The 17,842-nt window shown below is 38.9% G+C and overlaps 1 protein-coding gene and 1 pseudogene across 1 annotated transcript in view; one reads left to right on the top strand and one right to left on the bottom strand.

Annotated features, from left to right (window-relative positions):
• Window positions 1-17,842, bottom strand: part of LOC126236466 (NAD-dependent protein deacylase sirtuin-5, mitochondrial-like) — a 126,132-nt gene that overhangs the window by 55,967 nt on the left and 52,323 nt on the right. The gene's annotated exons all lie outside the window — the stretch shown is intronic.
• Window positions 5,212-5,329, top strand: LOC126238626 (5S ribosomal RNA; annotated as a pseudogene).

Raw genomic sequence — 17,842 nt, 5'->3', positions numbered from 1 at the left:
CTCACAATTTTTTATTTGTATTTTTTTGTTGCAAGCGAAATAAAACATGTAAATTATTTATGTACATCACAGGTACTCTTTACAAAAAATACAAACAAGTAGGGTTTTTTTCCTGTAGTTCTTAACACTATTATCGGTAAAGAAGACTATTGAAAAGATTGTGCTGTCATAAATTGTTATACAAAGACATTTTAAGTATTATTATCAAAAATTTTCGAAATGAATTTAAGTCACAAGAGTAGTCTACTTTTTAGTTAAGCGGTTTTTACGACATTATACATAATTTCAGATCTCTATCTTTAATAGTTTTTAGCCAAAGTGTACCAGAACGTGAAATAATTTTACTTTCAGGAAATTCAAGTTAAAACTTGCTTTTTCTAGGCCTATTAAACTTGCGTGGCACTAATGCATCCCAGGTCCATATTCATCCTGTTTCCTGTGTTGTTCTTCCTCCGTTCTCTTTTTTACACTTCTTATTATTCTTGCTTCTTTGGTGGCTTCAAACACCGATTTTTCTGCTTCGAAGAGTCTCCTTTGGTCAATGGGTATTAGAGCTCTATGCATATTTAGTTCACCAGGCACTCGCATCAGTTCCGTAACATTAAGCCTTGACACTACATCGTCATTGAAACATAGAACAGCATCTAGTACACCTATTTTTGAAGTATTTAGTCCAACTAGAACAGTTTTTGGTATCCATTCCCATATCAATTGTTGAAACTTTCATTTGGAAACATTCTTATAATAATCTTGTGTCACTAAGGGTCCTGTGTTATAGCTTCCATTATAGCAAATGGCAAACAATGTTTATGGTTGTAGGTCTCACCTTGAGTAACAGCCCTCTGGTAGCCAGCCACACCATGAGTCACTGCCAGGTGGGCAGAGTGCTCGACATAGGTTATCATCTGTGGAGGATTTATGAAAGAAATTAGCCCATACTGCCTTTTTCATTCCCTCAAGGTAATTTTTGTTTTGTCTTATGGTTGGTCCATAATAATACTGCAACCTGTCTATTTCTTTGTCTGTAAGCCAATCACATCCACTAATGCACTTAACACCAGCTAATTTCTTTCCCTTCAAATTCCTCTTCAAGTTCCTCAGTGTTGTACCTAAGCTTTTCTGGACACATCAAACACACTCCATTTATTCAATTTTTGTGACAGAATAAGGTTTGGATTCACAAACTTTTTGGTACTCCTTTTGAGTCTCGATCTCCTAGTTAAGATATATACATAATACTATATTTCTCCACTGACCTGTGAAATACCTTCACATCTTCAGATTCCATCCCTCCACTATAACCACTGAAATTAATCAAACATTTATGATTTTCAGTTCCACTAATACAGCCATGACAGTACTTGGAAATACAGTCCACATCAATGATTTTACCATTGCCCAAGGAGGTAGCGCTCACTACACCATTTAGGGAATTATGGCCTCTTCACGGCCAGAAGGCACCCATGGCTGCAGACATACAAGTATTGCTGTCATTTATGTACACACTTTCCTGAACAGCGTTTTTCATACTATCATTTGCTATTTCTTCTGAAGTCTGTAGAATAATTTTAATGTACCTGTCAAACCTAGTATGAGGAGGTAGGTCCATAAGAGCGCCAAAAATTTGCACTTCTGTATTCTTTGCCTATACACCTCATAGCACAAGCAAGTTTATTATTTGTTTATACACCCCCTGTTTAGTTACACCACAAGTATAACCACATTCGATTAAATCACAAAAATTACAAACAATTCTAAATTTTAATACACAACCCCTTCTAGCACATATCTCTTTCAACTACCTTCACACCACTATTGCCACATTCCTTACATTGCAAAGCTTTATTTATAAGTTCAGATAGAGTTCAACAATAACACAACCTGAATCAATAGTTGGCGTCTCTATATTATCAGCATTAATACTGTCAAGCACATAGTCCAAATATTCCAGTTTTAGTTTCGAAGCACTTTGAGTAATTGAAGCTGATTCAAGTGCTGTATCACGTTGTATTTCAGTATTAGCAGAGTTAATCCGTTTGGTGATTCGATTTCCATAAAATTTATGTTGTTTAACATCGAACTTCTTAATTCTTCCCACTGCTTTCAAGTGGAATAATGAACTCTCTCACACAATACGAAACTCACGCACACAGTTACTTTGCTGTAAACAAAACTTTCGCGCTAAAACAACAGCAAACAATGACTAAACTGAAACAAAAGACGAGTAACCCTAAACCTTTCGCAGGTTAGCCAACTTACGGGAGTAAAATGTCATAAAAACGAAACAAATGAGGGCAAACTCTATTTCGTAACAGAGCTGACTGTGTGCGATAGGGAGGACGTGGTGCGTCTTTCTGTGGTCCTTTTTCCTGGAAGTAAACTTTTTCTTGGTCAGAAAACTACAGAGAATTTTTAAGACAAAAATTTAAAAAATCGATTTTTTGACAGTTTTTCACATGCATGCCCCCTTAACTTGATGCTCGGAAATTTCATGTTTATGTGAATAGTTCAAACACAGAGGCGGAAACGTTCGAGGTTTGCAATATCAGCAGGCCACTTCTGTAGTTATGAAATTTCCCTTAATACTCGTTTCGCAATTGCAGTAGACATTTCTAGATCCTTGTAGCTCCTTCCTGTTGCCATCAGCCACTCACGTAGAGAAATTGCTCTCCACATACAAGTATTTTTCTGTTATCTGAGGAACTATGAGCATCAAAAGATAATTATAAGTTTCCAGGTCCACACGAAATAATTACGCCAGTCGTCTGGTCCATGCTGCAGTTCGTGAAGTAACATTATGTGCGAAAACTGCATTCGTTTAAGCAGTCACTATTGTCTAGAACATTTTGATCGGTCTTTCTGTTTCTTTCATTTTTTTTTATTTCAACAGAAGTTGCGGACACAAAACATAACAGAATTTCCTCCATTTATGAATAAATGAAATTTTTTGAGATTACCTGAGCCCTGGGCACTGATATTTCTTTTCTACACCTATTGATGGCGGCGAGCAGTAGATTGGAACCATATGGACTTGGTTCATGTGAACACACCACATTTGCAGCGATCTACGGCATTCTCAGACATTTGTGCAGATGTCTATGCAGACAGATCATTGTGTGTGGACGAGCCTTAAAACACAAGAAATTAATTAATGCGACCCTGAATGTACTACTACTTTTACTGAGTGAATGCAACTCAATAGTCGCTTTAATTCATCTTGAGCACCTACAAAACCTTGATCTGCCCCATCCTCTGCTACGCAAAAGTTGCATGGATTTCCCCTCACCAAAGTTCTATAAGTCCCTCCAAATCCTCTAATGCCATGCACTCCATCTCACTTTCTGCACACACTTACCTTCCCTCATATGGATCCTCTGCCATCTCATCACATTCCCATCCCTCCTCAGCCACATTCTGCATCTCCTATACTATCCACAAACTAGATTCCAGTAACCCCAATAACCCCATTGTCTTCCCTCTGATCACCAACCCTGGTATGCTGCCGCACCTGTACGAACAGGGTAACCTACAGTTCACAAGACTTTGTACAAAGATGAAGTCATTTTGACGTCACATCCAATTATCGGAGTCCGTAGGAAATGCTATCGACTTTTGTCAACATTCTATGCTGGTTGCTTGGAAAACACCATATTGGTTGCCGCAATTTCTTATCCTAACTTGCGTGTTATAAAGGTATGCTGTTTGAAGGCAATGGTACATATAAAATTTATAAAAACACGTCATTCTTGGCACGATTTGTTATACTTAAAAAGTCACATAATGATGTATCGGCTTGTAAAACCTTCATAAGTCTAGGTTACAGTACACATGCTGGAATTTCGCAAGTTCATTAAGGTGTACTGATTTTTAGCATTGCGTTACAAATAGTGGAGTAGCCATGAAGCATTTCTGAAAGGTTCCATTTCGTTTCCAAACAAATGTCTTCAATTAAAGTATATCTTTAACCACCAATATTACACTTTTCGTAATCTTACTGCAACAAATTTTACCAACAGTGAGGTGTTTCGAGAGAGATACTCAATATGTTAGCGTTTTGAAATAACATTGATTCATTGGACATAAGATTAATGAACTGCTGCTTTAATTCGTCTGCTAGAACGGCTACCTGCCCTTTCTAATTATGGATGAACTCCTGAAACTAGTTTTCAAAGTTTCTAAAACTAAACTTATTTTATTGAGATACCTTAATGAACACTGTTGAATATACCGTATACATTATGGGCTGGCTTCAGTCGTTTTTGCTTGTACATCAGTAAGCTGTATCACTTTCAGAGCTGTTGAAGCCGCATTAGGAAAAATGGCTAATATAACTTTTTCAATAAGTTTCAGAGTTGACTCTTGCCAACACTTTAATCCCTCCCTTATTCACAGCTCAGTCCATATGAAAACAGATCTTTACAATATATAAACGATGTAACTGTGAGATTAATGTACCCTGCAGCAAAGAAATAACGTAACTTCCAGTTGTCTCTGCTTGACGTGAATGTTATCACTTTGAACATCACGTTTGCCTCGCGTGCTGTGAATCAAATGATCGCGAAAGTCGATGGAGAGTTCTTTTTGTCTTCAATACTGCTTCATGTTTGCACAAAGTCTTGTGAACTGTAGGTTACTTGTCCAATCTTGTCCCACCGTTCCTACACCTACACACTTCTGAACCTTTTCCAACGCAACTTCATCTGACACCCTCTCACAGACAATGAAATCTGCTCCAGTATTTATCCCTCTAACCAGCTATAGTTTATCCCACCTATTTCCGTATCACATCAGGGTACCCTCGCTCTGCTCTCTCGGCCTTCCTTTCCATCTTTCCCAGTACCCACCTTACCACCTGCCCTCTACAGTTACCACGAAACAGCTCCATAAATTTATACCTACCACTACTGAAATGTTTAATGGGCTATAGCTTTTTTACCTAACACAGGGTGTTCAGTTATTTGGTGAAAGTCTACTGCTTCTTTTTAAAGAACTTTGCAGTTTCATTTTCATTTTAAAGTTTTAAATGTCCTTTTTGTCTTTTCATCTTTATCTGTAAGACATTTTATTTTCTTTTTAAACTTTAAATGACAAAAAACTCTTTCTATTTGTAACCATTTATACACTGTATTTTAAAATATTTTTAAATTTTTGCATCTATAAATATGCTTTATCATTCCTTCGCTAATTTGTAAATGCTCTAAGCTGAATAGCGGCAATGGCCTTGCCACAGTGGATACACCGGTTCCCGTGAGATCACCGAAGCTAAGCACTGTCGGGCGTGGTAGGCACTTGGATGGGTGACCATCCAGGCCGTCATGCGCTGTTGCCATTTTTCAGGGTGCACTCAGCCTCGTGATGCCAATTGAGTAGCTACTCGATCGAACAGTAGTGGCTTCAGTCAAGAATACCATCATAACGACCGGGAAAGCAGTGTGCTGACCCCATGCACTTCCTATCTGCATCCTCTACTGAGGATGACATGACGGTCGGATGGTCCCGGTAGGCCACTCGTGGCCTGAAGACGGAGTGCTTCTAAGCTGAAAAGCGGGACATTGTACCGCTGGCCGCCCACCCATTCCTTGCCCACACTATTATGTGTGCGTTCGCTTACAAATAAGTTTTTTTGATAGGTTCCGCCATGAAAAACACATTTGTTCTTCTTTTTTTTACTCAGAACAGAACAACAAAGAAATGGTAGGCTCTCACTTGCAACAACAAAGTATTTCACAGTACTTACAGGCAATGTACTCACAAAACAAAGAGTGAAAATAGCCTACACGACAGATAATACACAGAAAGCTAAGGAAATCAACATCGAAACGAAAAAACACAGTACATCTGGTATTTATCAGCTCACATGTAAAGACGGAAATTCAATTTATACTGAACAACGAAGCATAAATTTAAACATTAGGGGCAGCCCTCACCAACATCGATTAAAAGTTAACCACAGTTATGTTGGCCTTAGTCAATGCAAATTTCGACTGCACCGACCTTAGTTAAAGTTAAATGAGTGAGTTAATCACAGTTAAAGCTGACTGAGTTCAGAGGATCGTTTATGTCGAACTGATCACGATTAAAGCAAATTAAATATGTACAGTATTAAGATTGCGGCACATTTTGATATTTTAAATGGCATAGAAGGTGAGAAATATTATATCTTGACCATGTAAATAGTCACTGCAACCATATTAGGGCACTTGTGAAAAAGGGAAATCCTTTTGAAGATTATGGGAACAGTAAATCTGAAGAGTGATTTCGTCTTTCAAAAGGAAATATGGTGGCGATTAGGTCAAATTAATGAGAGACAGGAATTTGCTACTTATCAGAATAACCCTGTAAGACTTCTGATGACATTAAGGGCATGTGCAACTGGTGCATTTAATTCAGTTATTGGTGACAGTGCTAATTTACAAAGCATAACAGCGCAAAAAATTATCTGTGATTTATCTGGGTTAATAGCAACAGCTGGTTTCAGTGTACTGTATGGATTTCCTAGAGTTATTGGTCCAGTGGGCTTCAATGCTACAGCACAATGGTGATCTATCAAAAGTGCGTAATTCTGATACAATTTTGTCATAGTTAAATAACAATATTTGTAGATACAGTCTTTACACATTATACACCGACTCAGAGAGATGGTTACCATGTTGAAGTTGTAAGCATTGTGAGCTGTGGTGAGAAAGGCAGTAGTTTCACATCCAAATTTTTCCAAATATTTTTTCCACTATTTGTTTTCTAAAAGATTCTGGGTCCTTCTCCTTAATTTAATAGAAGTATTACATGCAGTAGTCGATGTTATTTATTATAAACAATGTACTTGCTGTAATTCTTGTTGCAAAGGAACATCTGGAATGTTATCCCAGTGGCCAGAAATCTTAACATGTCTGTTAGTCTATGCCAGAAGGTAAACAAAAGCTACAAACTGAAAGTTTTAGTTACTATGAAACTTCATATAAAATATAACTATCTCTTGGTTTTATGGATTGCCTCACATTTGTATCTTGTTGGTAAGCATCTATTCCCATGATGATGAGCAGCTTTGAAAAAATCCCCTCTCCCATTCAAATGAGATTACGAAATGAATCTCGTTCTTGAAACCTATGTGATGAAGTATGTTACTTTGGAGTGATGGTAGTCAATGCAGCAATGGGAATATTGATGTTAGCCATGTGCAAAGTGATATTAGACACTACAGTTTAATGATATTGAATTTAAAACCGAAAATGGGACGAAGACTCAGTTGAATTAACGAATAACTTCTACCTAGAATGTATCTCAGATTGTTGTACAGGCAATCGTTGTTCAAACCATCAACGAGTCTTGAATCTTCTTAAAACGACACCAGTTCATTTCTTTGTTTGCATTCTAAAATTTTCGTATTACTACTGATCACTTCTAAAAGGATATCAGTTTCAAATTTTGAAAAATTAGGCCTCCTTTTCTTGTTTTCTGTAGTACAATAATAACACACAAGTTACGACAACAAACTAAAAGTGCATATACCCCAGACACTGACTATCACTGTCTTTGGACATATAATGGGTGCTTTCCTTTGTGACACATGGAGTTAACTGTGGGCAAAGGCCTGGTTAGCTGAACACATTTTGGTAACTGGCGTTAAATTGGTGCAGCACAGAGACAACTTATATGAGATGAAGCTTTAACCATGAATCTGGGACCCTTGGTTATCTTGCTTTTTAATCAATGTTGGTGCAGGCGGCCCTGGGTATTGGTACATATAACACAGAAGAGCACTAAGGAGTACCAGCTTTCATTCTACATTTGCCGAATACCTTATGGATAGCCTAAAAACTCTCAGATGGAGCAGCAGTCTCACACAGAAACTAACAGTTGAGGAAAACTACCAAATATAGAAAGCCACAGCAGAAGGAAAAGAGGACCTTCTACCTTCTTCTCTGCCCTCAAAGAAGTATCATATGACACACACACAGAGAGAGAGAGAGAGAGAGAGAGAGAGAGAGAGAGACAGAGAGAGAGCAAGAGAGAGAGAGAGAGAGAGAAGAGAAGGATTAAGGCCTAGGTCAAAGCAAGATTCAACATTTCCACACAGAACGTAATGAACTGTTCACTGTCTTGTTATCGACAATGTGAGCAAGGAGGCTAGAATCCGTGCAGATCATGGAAGTATAAAATAAGAGTGTGTTTACGTTTTGCAGCGTGCAGTTGCAGCTGTAGCGGTTATGAAGCTAAGTACTGGCAAAGTTATTTGGGCACTGTTATATTTATTAAATTTAATAGTTTTCAGCAGTGTTTCGTGCTGTTTGTGGCGAAATAACGATTTAATAAACTTTTGGAAACGTTTGCTCGCTGTGTTTTTTATAGTTTTTTGTGTGTTGAACTAGTGTAGTAAACGTCGTGCTTTTGTTTTCAGCTGACGTTTCTCATTCTTTCTAGCGAAATATATCAGTAAAATTTTCATTCAGTGTTTTAACTTCGTTGAGTGTTACAGTGGCCGCTTGAATTTTTTGTTTTAGGTAAAATATTTGTGACGTTTTGTTGGTATTGGTTCAAATGGCTCTGAGCACTATGGGACTTAACTTCTAAGGTCATCAGTCCCCTAGAACTTAGAACTACTTAAACCTAACTAACCTAAGGACATCACACACATCCATGCCCGAGGCAGGATTCGAACCTGCGACCGCAGCGGCCGCGCGGTTCCAGACTGTAGCGCCTTTAACCGCTTGGCCACCACGGCCGGCTGTTGGTATTGGTATTAGCTGTGGTGTGGTAGTATTAATACAAGTAGTTGCTTTCTTAGCAGACAGAGAATTTCGAGACCGCTATTTTTAGTTCTATAAGTAGTTCTACTGGTGTAACTGAACTTAGGTAACGTAGACATACAGTTTTTTTTTCAGTAACTGTAAAATCTGACCATGAGTGAGAAGTGTGGCCTCTGTCGTAGGTTTGTGAGTAGTGGGATTTGTTCAAAGTATTTTCATTGTGGGGAATGCAGTGGGGAAGCCAGTGGGCATTATAGCGAGATCCTCTCCTGGGAAAGCAAAATCTGTAGTAGAAATAAGTTGACAGACGAGCAGGAGCATTAGATCTGTGCCCTTCAGGTGCAGTCACAACGCGCAAAGGAGGAATTAGATAGGTTGAAGAGGGTGAAGGGTGGTGGGGAATGGGAACTGGCAGTTGGCAAGAAGGCAGCTAGGAGGTGGAGGTATTAAGACAGTTATACTTTGCGTATCTGCAATAGATTTGAGTAACTGTCAGAGTTGAGTGGAGAGGAGCCTCTTGTATCTGTAGATGAAGGGAACATCCAGGAGTCCTCATAGGTCAGTTGAAAAGTCTAACAGAAAGAAGAAGGTTCTGCTGCTAGGTAGTTCGCACGGTAGAGGTGTGGGCCAGCAGTTGAAGGAAGTGAAGCCTAGCGCAGGGTTGGCTCAGGTGACTGACAGCATAGGGGAGTTATGTAGGAATTTTATGAAGGAGGATGAGGTAGAGCTGGGAACAGTCTTAATAGGGACGGGGAATATGATGTAGCTGGTGACCTGCTAAAGATAGTTACTCAAAGTGGTGACCTCAATAGGTATGGGAAGGGGAGGCTGACAAAGCTTACAGATGACAGTGTAGTGGGTGGTGTTGGGATCACTCATGGAAAAATTCCTTTAGTAGTTGGTGTTAGAGTTGCACCTTTTTTAGACTGACGTCAGCTGACAGGTATACTTGCTTAAAGGAAGTCCCTCTAACTAAAGGCTCATCTTCAGAGGACGCCATGTTTCCAAGTAAAGAAGGAATTAGCATATTTCATCAAGATATAAGACTTATTAAAGTTAGTGAACTTCTTATAGATGTTGATTCTAAAATTATTGGTATGTTGGAGCACCACTTAAATAATTTCACAATTCAGAGGCTTCCTTTATCAGGATACAGATTAGCTGGCTGTTTTTCAAGGAGTTCCTTGTAGGGTGGGGGAGTGGCTATGTACATAAAAAACAGTATTCCATTTGAGTCCATAGATGTATCACGGCACTGCACTGAACAGATATTTGTATTTTGTGCAGGGGCAGTTGAATTGAGTGAAACTAAACCTCTAATTGTTGTTGGTTATAGGTCCCCCAACTCTGATGTCAGAGCATTTCTGCTCAAGCTAGAGGGCGTTCTTGATTCACTTTGTAGAGAGTACCAGACATTAGTTGCATATGATGGTGCAAGAGAAAGGTCTGATGCAAACTGTGTTTTTTCCAACTAGGGCGCAGGGGAGCAGTAGTACAGCAGTAGACAATATTTTTATTCATTCTTCATTACTAGATGGGCATTCTGTTACTAAAAGGGTTAATGGCCTTTCAGACCATGATGCAGAATTTTAATATTAAAAGGCTTTTTTAGTCAAACAAATGTCACATATGATTTCAAACTATGTAGGAAAGTTAATCCAACAGTAATAGACAGTTTTTTAAACCTTGTCAAGGAACAAGAGTGGCAGGATGTTTATAGTGCCGTAACAAAGAGCTGGCCTGAGTGGCCGTGCGGTTCTAGGCGCTACAGTCTGGAACCGAGCGACCGCTACGGTCGCAGGTTCGAATCCTGCCTCGGGCATGGATGTGTGTGATGTCCTTAGCTTAGTTAGGTTTAATTAGTTCTAAGTTGTAGGCGACTGATGACCTCAGAAGTTAAGTCGCATAGTGCTTACAGCCATTTGATAACAAAGATGATAAATATAATGCTTTCCTTAACATGTTTCTCATGCTCTTTGAGAGTTGCTTCCCATTAGAACGTTCTAAATGGGGTACTAGCAGTAGTAGGCAGCCCGGGTGGCTGACAAGTGGGATAAGGATGTCACGTAGAACAAAGCACGAATTATATCAAAATGTTAGAAGTAGTCACAATCAAGCTACAGTAGCCCATTACAAACAGTATTGTAAGGTGCTTAAAGTGTTATTAGGAAGGCAAAGAGTATTTGGTAAGCAAATAGAATAGCTAATTCACATGATAAAATTAAAACCATATGGTCAGTTGTGAAAGAAGTGTATGGTCAGCAGCGCAAGGTCGACGATATAGTCAGTTTGTAGTAAAAATATTTCTGTTACTGATAAATCAGATATATGTACAGTATTTAACAATCATTTTCTGAGCATTGCTGGTAAATTAAATAAAAATTTAGTTTCTGCAGGGAATCATATAACTTTCTTGGCAAATGCCTTTCCGAGATTGATGTCTGAAATACTCCTCCGTACACAGGCAAGGGGGAGATTGAGTCAATAAATAAATCACTGACGACTAAGGACTCTCATTGTTATGATGGAGTGCCTACCAGAATATTAAAGTACTTTGCTGCACATATTAGCCCTGTATTTACCGATACTTGTAATTTTTTCCTATAGGAATGGTCAGTTTCCTGAACAGTTAAAGTACTCAGTAGTAAAGCTGCTTTAAAAGAAGAGAGAAACGGATAATGTAGACAGTTTTAGACCTATTTCTATGCCATCAGTATTTGCTAAAGTTATTGAAAAGGCTGTGTATGTAAGGATAATTGATCATTGTATATCACACGATTTGCTTTCAAATGTAGAGTTCGGCTTTAGAAATCATTTAACACCCAAAAATGCTATAGTCTCTTTTCTCTGTAAGGTACTGGATGGGTTAAACAAAAGGTTTTGAACGCTAGGCATATTTTTTGATTTAAATAACGTGTTGGATTGTGTTGATCACAAAATATTGCTCCATAAGTTGGACCATTATGGAATATGGGGGTAGGTCACAATTGGTTCACCTCTTACTTTAGCAACAGGCAGCAAAAGGTCATTATTCACGATGTTTAGAATGGTTGTGACGTTGGGTCTGAGTGGGGTACAGTCAAATAGGGGGTGCCCCAGGGATCAATGTTGGGGCCACTCTTGTTCCTTATTTATATAAACGATATGCCATCTAGTATTACGAGTAACTCTAAAATATTTCTGTTTGCTGATGACACTTGCTTGGTAGTAAGGAATGTTGTGTACAGCATTGCCTCGGTATCAAGTAGGGTAGTTCATGGCCTAAGTTCACGACTTGTAGAAAATAAACTAAAGCCATATCACAGAAGGACTCTGCTTTTACAGTTTCTAACACACAATTCAACAAAACCTGACATTTTAATTTCACAGAATGGGCATATGTTTAGTGAAACTCTACAGTTAAAATTTCTAGGTGTTCACATAGGTAGTAAACTGTCACGGAAAGCTCAAGTTCAGGATCTTGTTCAAAGACTTAATGCTGCGATTCTTACTATTCAAGCGGTATCTGAAGTAAGTGATTGTTCAACATGAAAAGTAGTCTACTTTGCTTATTTTCATTCGCTTATGTCATATGGTATTATATTTTGGGGTAACTATTCCCATTCTAAAAGAATATTTTTGGCTTAGATATGAGCGGTTTGGGTATTAAGTTGTGTAAGTTCACAAACTTCTTGTCATCCTGTGTTCAGGAGCATGGGTATTTTGACATTGGCCTCTCAATATCTGTTTTTGTTAACAATATTACCTTATTCCCAATAATAAGCAGCTTTCACTCAGTTAATACTCAGCAGAAATCAAACCTGCATTTGGATCGGACTTCCTTAACTCTTGTGCAGAAAAGTGTGCAGTATACTGCTGCATCTGTTATCAATAAGCTACCACTCAAATTCAAAAATCTTAGCAGTAATCCAAGCACTTTCAAATCGAAACTGAAGAGTTTCCTCATGGGTCACTCCTTCTATTCTGTCGAGGAGTTCCTTGAAAAATTAAGCTGATTCTTGTTGTATTGTTGATTGCGTTTACTTAAACTCATGGATTGACTTTTTTTGGGTTCATAAACATTTTATGTTTATCTGTTATTACTTTTATGTTGTAATTTCATGTACTGACACATTCCATGACCATGGACATTTGCTCCTAGGTGTGCGGGGTAGCCAGGTGGTCTGATCCAAATTTCCTCCTCAGTTTGATTCTATGGAAGTTGATGTGTACATAAATAAATTCTTACCTCCATGATGCCAATGTCTCAGTGATCAGCATACTATCTGAACGTCGAACTGCAGCTGCATGCATGTGCTGGTCAAAGATTCTCATATTTCATTTCTTGATTAATTATAACATAGCTGTTATGAAATGTCACTAGAACGCAAAATGAAAATGCTTTTCTATTCTGCTCCCATGTCAACCTATTACATTACATAATAAAGTTCACAGCCAGAAATAAGTAGACTTCTTTATCATATACAGATTAGTGGAAACTTTGTTTCGGCTAACTGTTGTTGTTGTTCTGGTCTTCAGTCCCGAGTCTGGTTTGATGCAGCTCTCCATGCTACTCTATCCTGTGCAAGTTTCTTCATCTCACAGTACCTACTGCAACCTACATCCATCTGAATCTGCGTAGTGTATTCATCTCTTGGTCTCCCTCTACGATTTTTACCCTCCACACTGCCCTCCAATACTAAATTGGTGATCCCTTGATGCCTCAGAACATGTCCTACCAACCGATCCCTTCTTTTAGTCAAGTTGTGCCACAAACTCCTCTTCTCCCCAATCCTATTCAATACCTCCTCATTAGTTATGTGATCTACCCATCTAATCTTCAGCATTCTTCTGTAGCACCACATTTCGAAAGCTTCTATTCTCTTCTTGTCCAAACTATTTATCGTCCGTGTTTCACTTCCATAAGTGGCTACAGTCCATACAAATACTTTCAGAAGCGACTTCCTGACACTTAAATCTATACTCGATGTTAACAAATTCCTCTTCTTCAGAAACGCTTTCCTTGCCATTGCCAGTCTACATTTTATATCCTCTCTACTTCGACCATCATCAGTTATTTTGCTCCCCAAATAGCAAAACTCCTTTACTACTTTAAGTGTCATTTCCTAATCTAATACCCTCAACATCACCTGACTTAATTCGACTACATTCCATTATCCTCGTTTTGCTTTTGTTGATGTTCATCTTATATCCTCCCTTCAAGACACCATCCATTCCGTTCAACTGCTCTTCCAAGTCCTTTGCTGTCTCTGACAGAATTACAATGTCATCGGCGAACCTCAAAGTTTTTATTTCTTCTCCATGGATTTTAATACCTACTCCGAATTTTTCTTTTGTTTCCTTTACTGCTTGCTCAATATACAGATTGAATAACATCGGGGAGAGGCTACAACCCTGTCTCACTCCATTTCCAACCACTGCTTCCCTTTCATGCCTCTCGACTCTTATAACTGCCATCTGGTTTCTGTACAAATTGTAAATAGCCTTTCGCTCCCTGTATTTTACCCGTGCCACCTTTAGAATTTGAAAGAGAGTATTCCAGTCAACATTGTCAAAAGCTTTCTCTAAGTCTACAAATGCTAGGAACGTAGGTTTGCCTTTCCTTAATCTTTCTTCTAAGGTGAGTCGTAAGGTCAGTATTGCCTCACGTGTTCCAGTGTCTCTACGGAATCCAAACTGATCTTCCCCAAGGTTGGCTTCTACTAGTTTTTCCATTCGTCTGTAAAGAATTCGTGTTAGTATTTTGCAGCTGTGACTTATTAAACTTATAGTTCTGTAATTTTCACATCTGTCAACACCTGCTTTCTTTGAGATTGGAATTATTATATTCTTCTTGAAGTCTGAGGGAATTTCGCCTGTCTCATACATCTTGCTCACCAGATGGTAGAGTTTTGTCAGGACTGGCTCTCCCAAGGCTATCAGTAGTTCTAATGGAATGTTGTCCACTCCCGGGCCATGTTTCGACTCAGGTCTTTCAGTGCTCCGTTAAACTCTTCATGCAGTATCGTATCTCCCATTTCATCTTCATCTACATCCTCTTCCACTTCCATAATACTGTCCTCAAGTATTCTTCTGTAAAGAATTCGCGTTTTATTTTGCAGCTGTGACTTATTAAACTGATAGTTCTGTAATTTTCACATCTGTCAACACCTGCTTTCTTTGGGATTGGAATTATTATATTCTTCTTGAAGTCTGAGGGAATTTCGCCTGTCTCATACATCTTGCTCACCAGATGGTAGAGTTTTGTCAGGACTGGCTCTCCCAAGGCTCTCAGTAGTTCTAATGGTATGTTGTCTACTCCCAGAGCCTTGTTTCGACTTAGGTCTTTCAATGCTCTGTTAAACTCTTCATGCAGTATTGTATCTCCCATTTCATCTTCATCTACATCCTCTTCCACTTCCATAATACTGTCCTCAAGTTCAACACCCTTGTATAGACTCTCTATATACTCCTTCCACCTTTCTGCTTTCCCTTCTTTTCTTAGAACTGGGTTTCCATCTGAGCTCTTGATATTCATACAAGTCGTTCTCTTTTCTCCAAAGGTCTCTTTAATTTTCCTGTTGGCAGTATCTATCTTACCCCTAGTGAGATAAGCCTCTACATCCTTACATTTGTCCTCTAGCCATCCCTGCTTAGCCATTTTGCACTTCCTGTCGATCTAATTTTTGAGACCTTTGTATTCCTTTTTGCCTGCTTCACTTACTGAATTTTTGTATTTTCTGCTTTCATCAATTAAATTCAATATCTCTTCTGTTACCCAAGGATTTCTACTAGCCCTCGTCTTTTTACCTACTTGATCCTCTGCTACCTTCACTATTTCATTCCTCAAAGCTACCCATTCTTCTTCTACTGTATTTCTTTCCCCCCTTCCTGTCAATTGTTCCCTTATGCTCTCCCTGGAACTCTGTACAACCTCTGGTCCTTTCAGTTTATCCAGGCCCCATCTCCTTAAATTCCCACCTTTTCGCAGTTTCTTCAGTTTTAATCTACAGTTCATAACCAATAGATTGTGGTCATAGTCCACATCTGCCCCTGGAAATGTCTTACAATTTAAAACCTGGTTCCTAAATCTCTGTCTTACCATTATATAATCTATCTGAAACCTTCTAGTGTCTCCAGGGTTCTTCCATGTATACAACCTTCTTTCATGATTCTTGAACCAGGTGTTGGCTATGACTAGCTATGCTCTGTGCAAAATTCTACCAGGCGGCTTCTTCTTTCATTTCTTCACCCCAATCCATATTCACCTACTACGTTTCCTTCTCTTCCTTTTCCTACTGTCGAATTCCAGTCACCCATGACTATTAAATTTTCGTCTCCCTTCACTACCTGAATAATTTCTCTTATCTCATCATACATTTCATCAATTTCTTCATCTGCAGAGGTAGTTGGCATATAAACTTGTACTACTGTAGTAGTCGTGGGCTTCGAGTCTATCTTGGCCACAATAATGCGTTCACTATGCTATTTGTAGTAGATTACCTGCACTCCTATTTTTTATTCATTATTAAACGTTCTCCTGCATTTCCCCTATTTGATTTTGCATTTATAACCCTGTATTCACCTGACCAAATGTCTTGTTCCTCCTGCCACCGAACTTCACTAATTCCCACTATATCTAACTTTAACCTAATCATTTCCCTTTTAAAATTTTCTAACCTACCTGCCCGATTAAGGGATCTGACATTCCACGCCAATTTTCTTTCTCCTGATAACGATGTCCTCTTGAGTAGTCCCCGCTCGGAGATCCTAATGGGGGACTATTTTACCTCCGGAATATTTTACCCAAGAGGACGCCATCATCATTTAATCATTCAGTAAAGCTGTATGCCCTCGGAAAAAATTACGGCTGTAGTTTCCCCTTGCTTTCAGCCGTTCACTGTACCAGCACAGCAAGGCCGTTTTGATTAGTGTTACAAGGCCAGATCAGTCAATCATTCAGACTGTTGCCCCTGCAACTACTGAAAAGGCTGCTACCCCTCTTCAGGAACCACACGTTTGTCTGGCCACTCAACAGATACCCCTCCGTTGTGGTTGCACCTACGGTCCGGCCATCTGTATCGCTGAGGCACGCAAGCCTCCCCACCAACGGCAAGGTCCATGGTTCATGGGGGGAGGTTTGGCTAACTATGGTGGCCTAAACAAAGGACAAGGATCTGCAAGCATGCCAAACTTCCATGCACTGTGATCAGAGTTCTACATCTAGGTAGTATAGGGATCACAAAGATGTCCTAAATGTGAAGCCAGCCAATTATGCATGCCAACATATTATTGAGGACAAGACATTGCGAGTAGTGTATGTATGCTGTAATGTTATTCATGGAAATACAAACATAAAATTGTATGAAAATGGTTACTCATGTTAACTACTGAGGCACAAACAGCAGCAGAAAGGCTGCTGTTACTTTCTACTGATAAATACTTGGAATAAAATAATACTTTTGGTTTAAATGCGGACTATTCGTTTCGATGCTTGCATGCTCTGACTTTTATGTTGCAATAATGTAGGTTCACGAAGAACAGTACTAGGGAAAGCTCGTGGATCAACCCGTTTTGACAAAATATAGCACAGCTGTCAAATACAGCACCATATGTTCAGAGCATTACCAGAAAGTTCAGTGTGATCGCACATCAAAGTCATGTGTTCACATCAGAGTCATGCATTTTGATCATCGTTTCCCTAACACATGCAGAAAGCAAGTTGCTAAATTTTTTATGTGACTGTAATGTTTCTGTATGTGGTATTCATTTGACATAATTTATTATTAAATACGCTTTTCTTTACTGTTGGCAAATGATAACACAACAATTGTCTACACATTATGTATTTTGCTTAAATCTTTACATCCATATCTATTCACTGCAAACCAGTGTGAAGTGTATGGCAGAGGGAATATCCCATTGTACCAGTTATAAGGGTTTTGACTCATTCCATTCACCTGTGGAGTGCAGAAAGAATAATTGTTTGAATGCCTCTGTGTGTGTTGCAGTTAATAAGCTGCAATGTATCCTCAAAAAGTTACTCAATGGCCGTCAGTGAAATGTGTTTCCTGGAGAGCAATACAGATCACAGAACTGGACAAAACTTCATTGTGATG

The sequence above is a fragment of the Schistocerca nitens genome, chromosome 2, assembly GCF_023898315.1.
Source record: "Schistocerca nitens isolate TAMUIC-IGC-003100 chromosome 2, iqSchNite1.1, whole genome shotgun sequence".
In the NCBI taxonomy this organism is placed as follows: domain Eukaryota; kingdom Metazoa; phylum Arthropoda; class Insecta; order Orthoptera; family Acrididae; genus Schistocerca; species Schistocerca nitens.
This window is presented reverse-complemented; position numbering and strand designations above follow the sequence as displayed.